Source organism: Coenobita brevimanus, chromosome 41 (genome assembly GCF_032717465.1).
Source record: "Coenobita brevimanus isolate Jiangsu-jjx chromosome 41, ASM3271746v2, whole genome shotgun sequence".
NCBI lineage: Eukaryota > Metazoa > Arthropoda > Malacostraca > Decapoda > Coenobitidae > Coenobita > Coenobita brevimanus.
Genome location: NC_136994.1, coordinates 10,192,639 through 10,204,692, shown reverse-complemented (window position 1 = coordinate 10,204,692; position 12,054 = coordinate 10,192,639).

The window sequence follows — 12,054 nt, the reverse complement described above, 5'->3', positions numbered from 1 at the left end:
TTGTTCCGACCATAAGAGGATTAATGGCCGTTGTATTAATGCTGTTAGGCTCACATGTCTCGCTCACAGGGTTTTGATGGAATAGAGCACAAGAGTTGTCGCAACAGTGAGAGGGATTAATGACCGCGATGCCTGCAGTTTTATTGGAAGAAACACATTTAGACGTTAATATTTAGTTTTTCACTTCTTTAACTGGGGTCAGACTTTTTTTTTTTTTTTTAAGGGGGGGTGGGAGATCTATGCAATGTAGGTGTTCTCTTTAGTAACAGAAGAACAAACAGTAATTGCGATATTGTTCAAAGACTAGCCTACATCACTTCTACCAAAATTAACAAAGAGTAAACTCTTGTATAGAGTTAATGTACAGTAGTTTTTACAAAATGAATTCAGGTGTATGGTAATATTGGAGTATGCAGAGGTTACGTATCGTTTCCATAAACTGGTAAGCTATGAAGTGATTTGCATGTATCTTACGAAAAAGAATAAGCTGTTGTTAAAGATTAATATAATACCAGTACTGTTGACTAAATTCAAGTATATCAGAAAACGCAGTATACAGGATATACGTAATGCTCACGTATACGAATAAATTTTTGTTCATTATTTCCCTACTAAAATCCAGCACTGCCTTTCCCTTTTCATTTTCCTGAACATTAGCCTTCTGAGCCGACCCTGCCTCCAGCGTGCACAAATTGCTCCCCACAGAAAAGCTTGGTCCCTCCAGCCATCGTGAATTTTAGCGTGTCTGTCGTTCAAGGGGAAAGATAGAAATGGTACTGAATAGCGTGACGGGCAGGCAAACATGGAGGAGAAAGGTTATTTGGCTGGGAATTGAGGTCTTTCCTGTCATGCGTCTTTCATTTCCCATCTAGACTTGTTGCATCCAGAAGCGGCGTCCTCCACCGGCTGGCTTATTGAAACTTCGTCAGTCACGTTATGAATACTGATGGGGAGAAATGCTGGGGACACACACACACACACACACACACACACACACACACACACACACACACACACACACACACACACACACAAGCACGCGTACATAATAACCTGCTCTCTCTCTCTCTCTCTCTCTCTGTATATATAATCGGTCGATACATGGAGGAAAGAAAAAGAAGATAAAGGTCTTCCGTTTCAATTGGACATGTTTTAAGATAAGACAGCTTTAAATATCGTAAGCGATTTTTTAAGATTAAGTTTTTACTCGGGTGCATAAAATCCCAGAAGGGGGCGGGCAGCAGCAGTAATATCGCCGAGGCCAGATTTTACGCTGACTTAGTCTTGGTAAAAGTCTGTGGAGTTTTTGGAACGTCACCCTCAGGGGCCTTGGCGAGGAAAGTGTGCAGTATCTGTCATCATTGTTCCTGCTGGTAAATGTATGAATTGTGGTTGATTTATATTGTTTTCTCTTTTCCAGGTTAGGTAAGATTATGTTGAGTTGTATGGTGAAGCTAAGGCTGGTTAGGTTAAGTCAGGAAGTTAGTTTAGGCTTAGCCAGGTAAGGCACATAGAGAGAGGCCAAATTTAATGCAGTTATGTTTGGTAAGGCTAGGTTAGCCCGGTAGGTTAGGATAGGGCAAAGGAAAGTGTGTATTGCCTGTCTTCATCGTTCTTGCTACAAAATTTCCAAATTGTGGTCTAAGTGGGCATTTTTTCCATAAAATTAAGTTAGGTTGAGTTATTCTGTTCGAGTTTTGCTTCATGCAAAAATTAAGAACCCTAAGCTGCTAGCCAAAATAATTTTCTCCCACCGAAGACAATCCAACAGAGAAAGCCAAATTCAACATCCGTTCAGTTCAGAAAGTCTGGCAAGAATTTGATAAAGACTTGAGTTAATAGGCAGTGGAAAAGACACACTCGAGGAAGACAATATCGGTTGACTGTTGCATTAGAGAGATGGACAGAAAAAGCGTGAAAGTGTGTAGCTGGACTGATGCTGCATACCCACCTTAAAATCGAATGAATAGATGGATGTCTTCAGAAGAGCACAGACCTGAGAGAGAGAGAGAGAGAGAGAGAGAGAGAGAGAGAGAGAGAGAGAGAGAGAAAGAGAGAGAGAGTCTTTATGGTGTTCATTTGAAACCTCTTTCTCATTGTAGTAGTATGATATTTGCATCCCTAATTCTTGCACAATGATATTGTTTTTCCTCAGAGGAAGATGTTGGCATATCCATCACCCATCAATGTCTATTCATATTATTATCGTTCCCCATCACATTTTAATGAGCTCTTCCAATAATACTGTTGCGTTGCCAAGCCCACACTGTTTGAGGTTCGGCAGCTCGGCGATATGGCTACAGTTTCAAATTTTTCTCTTGCACTTTGCACCTCCCATTCTTCCTGTCCCATGAACACTGCATCATTCACAAGTAGGAATTTCTCGCTCACTGCCCTCTTGCTCGGAACCACTCTCCTCCGTATAGTGGGCTTGTTTGTACCCGACATAACTGTTCCACCCGTACAGTTTCAGTGCAAAGTCCAGGTTCCGTACAACTTGACAATCCATAGTTATGAAGCAGGAATGGGTCTCCTTGGCTACGAATTAAATCTACTCTCCACGCTGAATACACTTGCCCATCGACCGAGCTGCAACAGGTGAGTGATCTGGGTAGAAATAACGTACTTGTTGATATTCCTTGTACCCCTCTCAGTATCCCATCCATATACACTGCACAACCATGAAGAGATGTCTTAGCTTGGATTCAGTCTTTCATTTAATTAGATTTTATTACTCAACGTACCGTCCACTCCCACAGTTGCTTTTTCATTCATGCACGCTTTCGAGAACCTTCTCCTCCATTTACTGCCAAAACCCTTCATATCGTTTGCCTTTCCACCGTACCAATAACATTGTACAGATTCTTCCTTTCTGCAGAAGCTTCCTTTCTACTTGATGGCTTTCTTATTGCCAAGTATTTTTCATTGTATCTTCCATACATTCTTGCTCTCCTTGAAGCTACCATGCTGATCGTCACACACTAATTCTTCCCTACTTCCCTACCAGCCTAAGTCCATATACCTTTACTATTACAATCGGCAGGCATACACCCCGGTGATTTTTTTTTTTTATTGTCCACTTTCACATTTTCCTTTCTGCAGAGCCACTGATTATAGTCCACGTTTCAAATACACACTATTTTGTTCATGATAATCAACAGCTTCCAAGTCCAGACACTCCCTTCTTCACAGCAAAATTTTTTCACGCGACTCACCTGGTCCTGATACTCTTCCTGTCCTGTTCTTTACTGCTTGGCGTACGTTAATTCTTCTGATTGGTGTCCCCATCCTCATTCAGCACATAAATCCATTCAGCATGATGACAATTTTTTATTTGATTCTACTTTTTTCCCAGATAAACAAGTCAGGGAGAGAAATCAGGCTGTAAAACTATTTAGAGAAACTATTTGTAATCCTGTCACGACGAACGATTTCTCCAAAGTCTGCAAAATTATCCGGAGGTGATGAGAGCAAGCCACAAAAAATGTCTTCTCGGATACATGGAGATAGGCTACTGACCGAAATGAAACTACATAATCCTTCTCACAACGACCTCCCCTGTTTGCAGTAACACCCCATCATGAGTACGCTTCACCACGCAGTTACTGAACCCATGTATCTGTAAGAGGTTCTTCTAATCCCACTGCAGTTATATGTTTTGCTTCTTCCCCCCCCCCCCCGGTTCCCCACTTACTGTCGCATTCTCATCCGTTGAAGAAGCTTTCAGACAATTTTTCCTTGGCTATTTATATCGCACGGTACACGTTGCTACTCTTTTGTATGCTACGTGTCATTCTGATATCGACATAAATTACATATACCTATGAGACATAAAAGAATATATTAACTGCCATATGTATATATAATCTAGTAAGGAAGAGTATCAGGAAAGCTTACTAAGTTGAAAGGAAAACGATCTTGAGAACGCAGAAACAGCGTATCTTTGTTTCGGTACAGTAAGCTGGGTCAGAGGCAACTTCTGTACGTACTGAGGTAAAAATAGTCGCGACAACGTATTCTCAGCTGAGAACACTGTCTAGGCTTTTTACTTAATATCACAATGCAGTTTAGAATGGTAAATATTATCAGGTATTTTGTTCTCATCACAATATGCATAAATGAAGTGTTGCCTTATCATGACAAGCTAAATGATATTGCCACAATAAGAAAGTGAATCTGTTGTTAGTTAAAAGTAAACCGATTTTCTTTTAGGACTAGTAAAAAGGAGGAAGGTTGCAGCGGATGTTAATGGTACTGTATTTTGTAATATGGTTCCATTATTATCATCATTATTGGTAGTAATAATAGTAGTATTGTCATTTTCATTATTATTATATTATTATTTTTATTCTTCTTCTTATTATTATTTTGTTGTTGTTGTTGTCGTTGTCGTTGTTGTCGTTATCTTTAATAATAGTTTTATTTTTTTCATTATATTATTATTATTATTATTATTATTATCATTATTATTATTATTATTATTATTATTATTATTATTGTTATTATTATTATTATTATTATTTTATTATTATTATTATTATTATTATTATTCTATTTGGTGGTTGTAGTAGTAGGAATATATAATGTTTCCGAGTCTGAGTGTTGAATAGCAAGTTTGTTCCCTGTGGTGCCACAATACACCAACATGTCCCACTTCCTCATATATCCTTTCAAGTATTAATCGCCTTCAGTATATTTCCTCCGGACTTTGTCACTGGTTTATGCTTATAACATTACTTTCGAAATATATCCCTCAAACTTCAATTCATTATCATTCTGTGGGTACATAACCAGCCACATGACCCCACCATTCGCTCTTACATAACAGTGATTGACAGACTAATTCACTTCGTCCACGCCAAGTCACTTCTGTGAGTAGCTCCCATATTACATAAGCCTCGTTTACTTCATTAAACTGATCAGATTAAACTCACATGTATTCTCCAAATCATTTTTTTTTTTCACCGGCAGACACACCAGCGTTGCGTATCAGTATCTGTCTCCGTCAAATTTCCATTGGTATTTGGAAACTGCTCCCTAAAAAATGAATGGCCAGAACTATTATTTGAAAAGTTAGATCGTTACATCTGTGAAGAGTTTCTCGGAAGGAAGTATGCCTTACAGAGGAGTCAGGCAAGAGTTCCGCAGAGGCCAACAAGTTTTTGTTATTATTATTATTAAATTTTTACCTTTGCTCTATAATGGAAGAACTATACCCACACGAAAGCCTGAAAATGTTGTTAACTGCGAGGAATAACAGTTACTGCCTTATTTTGACTCATTTCAGTTACGAACTGAGATAAAACGTATGCAATCTTATAAAGCGAGGCAGAGAAGACAGAAGGAAAGTGGGGAGGGAGGGAAGCAGCGGATTAAGAGAGAGAGAGAGAGAGAGAGAGAGTCTAAATATAAGAGGGTGGTGTAAGAGGTCTGATAGTGGCGGAAGGAAAGATCGGAGTAGGAACACGATAAATAAATCACAAATAACGAGAGAGAGAGAGAGAGAGAGAGAGAGAGAGAGAGAGAGAGAGAGAGAGAGAGAGACGAAGAGGTGCAGTTATGGTTGATGTATCTCTGTCTACTCCTCCAAATGGTGCTGGAGGTAGTAATAAACTGTGGTACGGGTACTGGCGGTAATTGTGATAATGGTGGTGGTGGCGGCGTAGTTCTGGTGGTGCGATATTGTAGTCATGGTGATGATAATGGTAGGGTATTGTGGTAATGGTGGTGGAACGAGCATGTGGTAAAGGTGATGGTGGTAAAAGATAATGGTAATCAAGAATGGGATAGGAGACAATGTTGATGGTGGTGGAGTTACTGCAACAGTGTGGTAGAGATACTGGCGGGAAAAATAGCGGTGATGGTGGCGGCAGCGGTAGGACTCGTAGGAGATTGTGGTAATGGTACAAATGGTGGTGGTGGTGCGATAATGCAGTGGTGACTGAGTTGTGGTTGTGGTGGTTGTTAGTGGTAATGGTGGTAGTAGTGTTTTTGAGGTTATGGTGGTGGTAGTAGGATTTTGTTGAAGTGGTGGTGGTACGAATTGTGGTTCTTGTGACGGTGATGATAATAGGTAGTGGCAGTGGTGGTGGTAGTGGTGGTGCTGATGGCTTGACATTACTGTATAGTAGTAGTTGTGATGATGGTAGTAATTCATAGTAACGGCAGTGGTTATAGGAGATTATGGTGATGGTAGAGACGATGATGGGATTTCTTTAAGTATTGGTTATAGTGAGGTGGATATAATAGTAGTAGTAGTAGTGGTGTTGGTGGCGGTGTCAGTGTTGACGAAAGGACACAAGGATAATGTGGTGTAGAAATATTGACAATGGAAGTGGTGTTAAGAGGTAGTGGTAGTGATTGCAGTGGTTGGAGATAGTGGTAATGGTGGTGGTGGTGGTGGTGGTAGGGGGTAATGGTAATGGTGGTGATGGTAAGAGATAGTGGTAATGGTGGTGGTGGCGGTGGTGGTGGCGGTGGTAGGGGGTAATGGTAATGGTGGTGATGGTAAGAGATAGTGGTAATGATGGTGGTGGTGGAAGACAGTGGCAATAGTGATGGTGAGAGAGTGGCAGTAGTGGTGGCGGTTGGTAGTGGTAATGATTATAGTGGTGGGAGATTTTGGTAATGGCGGTAGTGGTGCGAGATAATGATAATAGTGGTAGTGGAGGTGAAAGTGGTGGTAGTTGTGGTGGAGGGTGACAGTGGTAATGTTGATGGTGGTAGGATATAGTGGTGATGGTGATAAGATACTGTAGCTGTTGATGGTGGTGATAAGAATTTGTGGTAATTTCTGTGATGGAAGGCTGGTAATAGAGCAAGTGGTAGTGTTGATGGTGGGTAACACTTTGGCGACGAGAAACTTCTAGTAAACTGGAAAAAATCGTTTGGCTTCAGCAGGAATAAATCGGTTCAGAATCGTAAACTAGTGAGCCGATTACCGAAGACATTCTTATAACACCTAGAGGGCAAGAGACTAACCCAAAGCTGAGGGAAACCGCCTGACTGTGGCATGACAAAATGGATTTCAGTTGTCGTTTGAGAGTAGCAGTACCCTCATGCGACGAAAGACCACTCCTAACGTTATTATGATGGCACGCATAGAAAATGGAGTTCTAACCTACTTAAAGGGTTAACAAAGATTTTTTATTTTATTTTATTAAGCAACGCAAGGCCACCCTTATCCCGAATCGTATTGCCTGGTGACAGGGAATGAAATAATTAAGATATATGTCGTCGTTAGAGGTTTAAAGAATGCGTTAATGCTGCTATGGTTCATTCACGTTACTCGTAATTTGGCCCAGATTTTCGTCCTTTTGCAGCTTCTTTCCCATTGCTCAATGTCGGAACAAGACAATACTACGGCTCTACGTCCTTTCCATAGAACCTCTTCGTGACTAGCACCATTTCCTAGTATTATTCTTTTTCTACAGCTCAGCAGTCAGGATGGAGAGATGGCGATTTTAGGCCTGGGTAAAGTGAACAGAGTACGGTTCTGGTGAGTGGATGGTCAGGATGAAGTAAAGGATATATTATCGGTGACCTCTGGGGTAAGTGTTTATGTGTCTGACGTATATACTACCTATTTACAGAGGTTTTGAAGCTAGTGTTAATAGGAGCCGCTACAGAACTAATATCGCAGGTAACGAAGCAACATTACTGATCATTAGGTATGCTACAGTCTGTTTAGGATTTTGGGTCAAACTGTTCTAATGCTTGGGATCTAATGTATCTCGTTCATCCGAATAAAATCGGCTAAAGTTGGCAGGAATGCAAAACTACTCTTGCTCCGAGGAAGGGCGGGCTAATTGTACGAGTATTAATGCTCTCAGGCTCCTATGCCTTTCTCTAAGCTTAATAAATACACCTGGTGGTAGCTTCCATAGAATACTGGAGACGTACCGGCCATGAAAGAGTTACCGTGAAGTAAAAAAGGTGGTGGATGGCTGAACCGCCTCTGACTCTGAGATCCTCATATTATGGTGAAGATGCAAGAGAGGGAATAGTGGTATAATCCTTCATACGGTGATGGAAATGATGAAGATGGTAGGCAGATGACTATTCATGGGTGTTGTAACAAGACAATGCTGTTGGAAGTTATGTGGGAAGTACTGTTGGAAGTTATTTGGGAAGTACCATTGGAACGTATGTGGGAAGTACTGTTGAAAGTTATGTGGGAAGTAGTGTTGCAAGTTGTGGGAAGTACTGTTGAAAGTTATGTGGGAAGTACTGTTGGAAACTATGTGGGAAGTACTGTTGGATTTTATGTGGGAAGTACTGTTGGAAGTTATGTGGGAAGTACTGTTGGAAGTTATGTGGGAAGTACTGTTGGAAGTTAGTGAGTGGTGTATTATACTGAAGATAAAAAAAAAAAAAAAATGTTGTATATGCCTCCACACTGTGCTGGCCACAATGACTGTGACTGCTACATATATTACTGACGATAAACATGATAATACTTGTGGCAGTAATGATGAGAGCTGTGTGGGCTGAGTGTGGCGTGGTTTATTTTGATGCATATAATTTTCACATGTTGATGATGATAATGGAAGCAATAGTTTGGTACATTAATGATGAATATATTAATACTTGCGACAGGAATGATGATAGTTGCGTGGGCACATTATGCTGCGTGGGATGATAATGATCTTTGTTGCGAAACGTAAGATAAATAAGAGACTTTGGGCGTATGTGTTATATCGGCACAGTTATGGATGTCTGCCATGTCCTCAGGGAACCGAATATATTACAATTTGTAAAGCGAACTGACATTGCAATTTAAGATAGTGGACCAAATATGCTAAGTAGATAGAATATGGAAGTCTCTCTCTCTCTCTCTCTCCCTCTCTCTCTCTCTCTCTCTCTCTCTCTCCCTCAATTATACGTGAGGAAGTTGCGGCATTAACAGTGAGAGCCAGATCCCGTTTTCTGTTATGCTTCGGGAGATCGTCGGGCAAAACATGGGGGCGTTTCCCTTGATCATATATCGAGGCGTGAGGCGGTGAGGAGAAATTATTGCGTCGGGAGGGTGAAGAGGGAGGGAGCAGGGAGGGTGAGGGATATAGAGGGCAAGATATGCGGGGAGGGAGGAAGAAATTGTCGGAGGAAAACTTGAAGACGGTTTTTTGGGAGATAAATGATTACACTGGAAGGAAGAGGAGGGAAGAATAAATAAAGATAGGAGTGGAGATATTGGAGAAAGAGGGATTGTGAGAGGAAAGACTGGTGGAGATAAAGAGGAGGAAAAGGGGTATGTGGGGGAGGGCTGATGCAAGAGACAAAGGGTGAGACTGCGAGTAATGGTGTGAGGAGAGACTGATGGAGAGAGATGAGTGGAAAAGACACCAGGAAAGGCAGACATGGGGGATAGTAGATGTGGAGGGAGAGAAGGGAGGGAGGTGAGAAGTAGAGATATGAGAGCAGAGAAGGAGAGATTGGAGGAGAGGATATTAATAGAAGCAATTGGAAGAAAAAGGAGTATCGGGGAAAGAGAAGAGGTGAGGGAGGTTGCGGTGTGGGAGGAGAGTAAGGGAGACTGGGAGAGGGAAGACTAATGGAAAGGGAAGAGTAGAAGATGAATTCGGATGGGCAAAGTGGATGGGGAGAAAGAGAAAAGGGAGAGAAAAGAAGGAGGAGAGATAGTGAGAAAGGAGACGGACGTAGAATGAGGGTTGGAGAGACTTGAAGATGGATAGAGGGAGTGGAAAAGAAAGGCTTGGAGAGAGAGAGAGAGAGAGAGAGAGAGAGAGAGAGAGAGAGAGAGAGAGATGGTATGGAGATTGACTGTAGGAGAGGAGACTGATGAAGAGGGAGAGGTGACAGAGGCATGAGGATGGGGGAAAGTTGGTGGCTAAATGCGATGAAAGGAGAGGGAGGGGCGGAGGAATGGGAGGACAGGAAGAGAAATAGTGGAGGGAAAATTGATGGAGAGGGAAGGATGGAACCTGGGTATGGGGGAGAGAGAGGGGTGGGGGGAGAGGCTGTAAGAGTAGAGAATGATGGAGAGGGAAGAGTGAGACAGGATGGTGAGAGATAAAGAAAGGAAGATATGGCAAGCAGATTACAGTGTGAGGGGAAGTTAATGGAGAAGGAGGGGTGGGTGAAATATGGAAAACCGAGACAGCAGAACAGTATATGGAAAAGATAAGGGAAAGAAGGGAGAACAGAAAATGAAGGAGAAACAGTGATGGAAGGGCGGAGAATGTAGGGAGACAGACATGGAAGGGAGACGGGAGAGACAGGAGAAGAGGGATAGATAGATAGTGAAGGGGCGAATGAAGGAGAGGCAGGGACGACAGGAAACTGGAGAGAAATGGGAGATATATTAATAAGAGAAATGAGGAGGAGAGGGTGCATGTGAGGGGGAGATGAGGAGATTTTGAGGGAGTTGGAGAGTCGGGAGGAATGGAAGGAGAGAGAGAGAGGAGTCAGAGGGAAACTAACGAGGGAGGAAGAGAAGTAATGGAGGGGAAGTATGAGTATGTGAATGAGGGAGGATTTGAAGGGAAGGGGATTTTAAGAGTGGAGGAGAAAGAGGGGAGAGAGAGAGAGAGAGAGAGAGAGAGAGGGGGTCATTAGGAAGGCCGTCAGATAGATAAATAAAGACTGGCAAGCAGACAGGCAACCAGACATGCATATTGTAGGCACAAGCAGATATACACACAGGCAGACATGCAATCAGACACACACGCAGGCAAAGACAGAGACACCCAGCATGAATGAATATTCAAACGCAGGCGCCAGATGAAGCAGAGTGTTAGATACGTAAGTGAAGATGAAAACGTGGACAAGCAAGAGGGGATTACAAATAAAGAGGGAAATGAAACACACTGACAGGGAAATATATCACATGCCCAGACAGACACAGATCGAAAATGACACAGGCACAGACACACAGAAAGAATGAATATATAAACGCAGCAAGAACTTCGCAAAGCAGATTACTCTAAGATAAAAAGGAAGAAATTATATCATAGACAGGTAGAAGAAGAATCAGATAGAGGAGCAATGAGACAGACACAGACCAACACAAACACAGACACAACCCAATCAGAGACAGTAAAAACAAAGGCATCCGACACAGAAATAGAACGCGAATATGCGTACAAATCTGATAAAGCAAATTTCCCTAGTGAAATATAAACAAGCAGAGGAAGAATAAAAAAATAAAAAAAAAAGTAGGGGGGTGGAGGAACGAGACATGCGAGGACAAGTCAGCACCGGCCTGGAAATGTGGGGCAGGTGGGGCTGGCGAGAGGGGAAATGGCCCAAGTCATTACCAGAGAGGAAGAGGGAAAGGGGCAGTGAGGTCTGGGAGAGGGGAAGAAAGATTTTATTTTATTTTATTTTTTTACGTAGTAGGGGTGTGTGAAGATGAAAGGAATAGAAGGAAAAGAGGGTGAAGTCTGAAGAAGGGGAAGAGAATGAGGGCTGGAAGAAGGGATTCTATTTTTTTTTTTTTTTGGGGGGGGGGGGTTGTGGTAGGGGTGTAGGGATATGAGAGACATGAGAGAGCGTTATCATTTCAGTGACTGGTAATAAGCAGTGAAAAGGGAGAGGCATTATTTTGTTACAGGACACAGTTCGAGTATGTGGAGATGAGAAGCGGCGAGAGGTTCAAGTAGCATAACATCTGGTGATCCGGGGCATAAGAAAGGAGGGTGACGTGAGAAGAGGGAAGAAAGTGACGTCTGGAAATCTTTGTGTGGGATGTGAGGTGGGGTGAGCGTCGTGGTAGGGAAGAGTGGGGATGAGGGAAGAGGAGAGGTATGTGGAAATATAGGTCATGATTAGGAGTAGAAGGGGAGGAGGGTAAGGAGAGGAGAGGGGAGAATGACAGGCCTGTGAGTATTTTTTTTCTTCTTATTTATGGTTCGTGACAGGGATATGAGGGGGTGGTTTGAGAGGAATAACAGTTGATGGATGGGAGTAGAGGAGGAGGAGGTCTGATTTATTTAATCTTTCTGGAAGTAGTGGTCGAGGCGTGTGGGGAGAGGAAAGAAAGGGAAAAGGATTGATGGGAGTAATTGTTTTTCGTACCCGTGTCATGTCGTA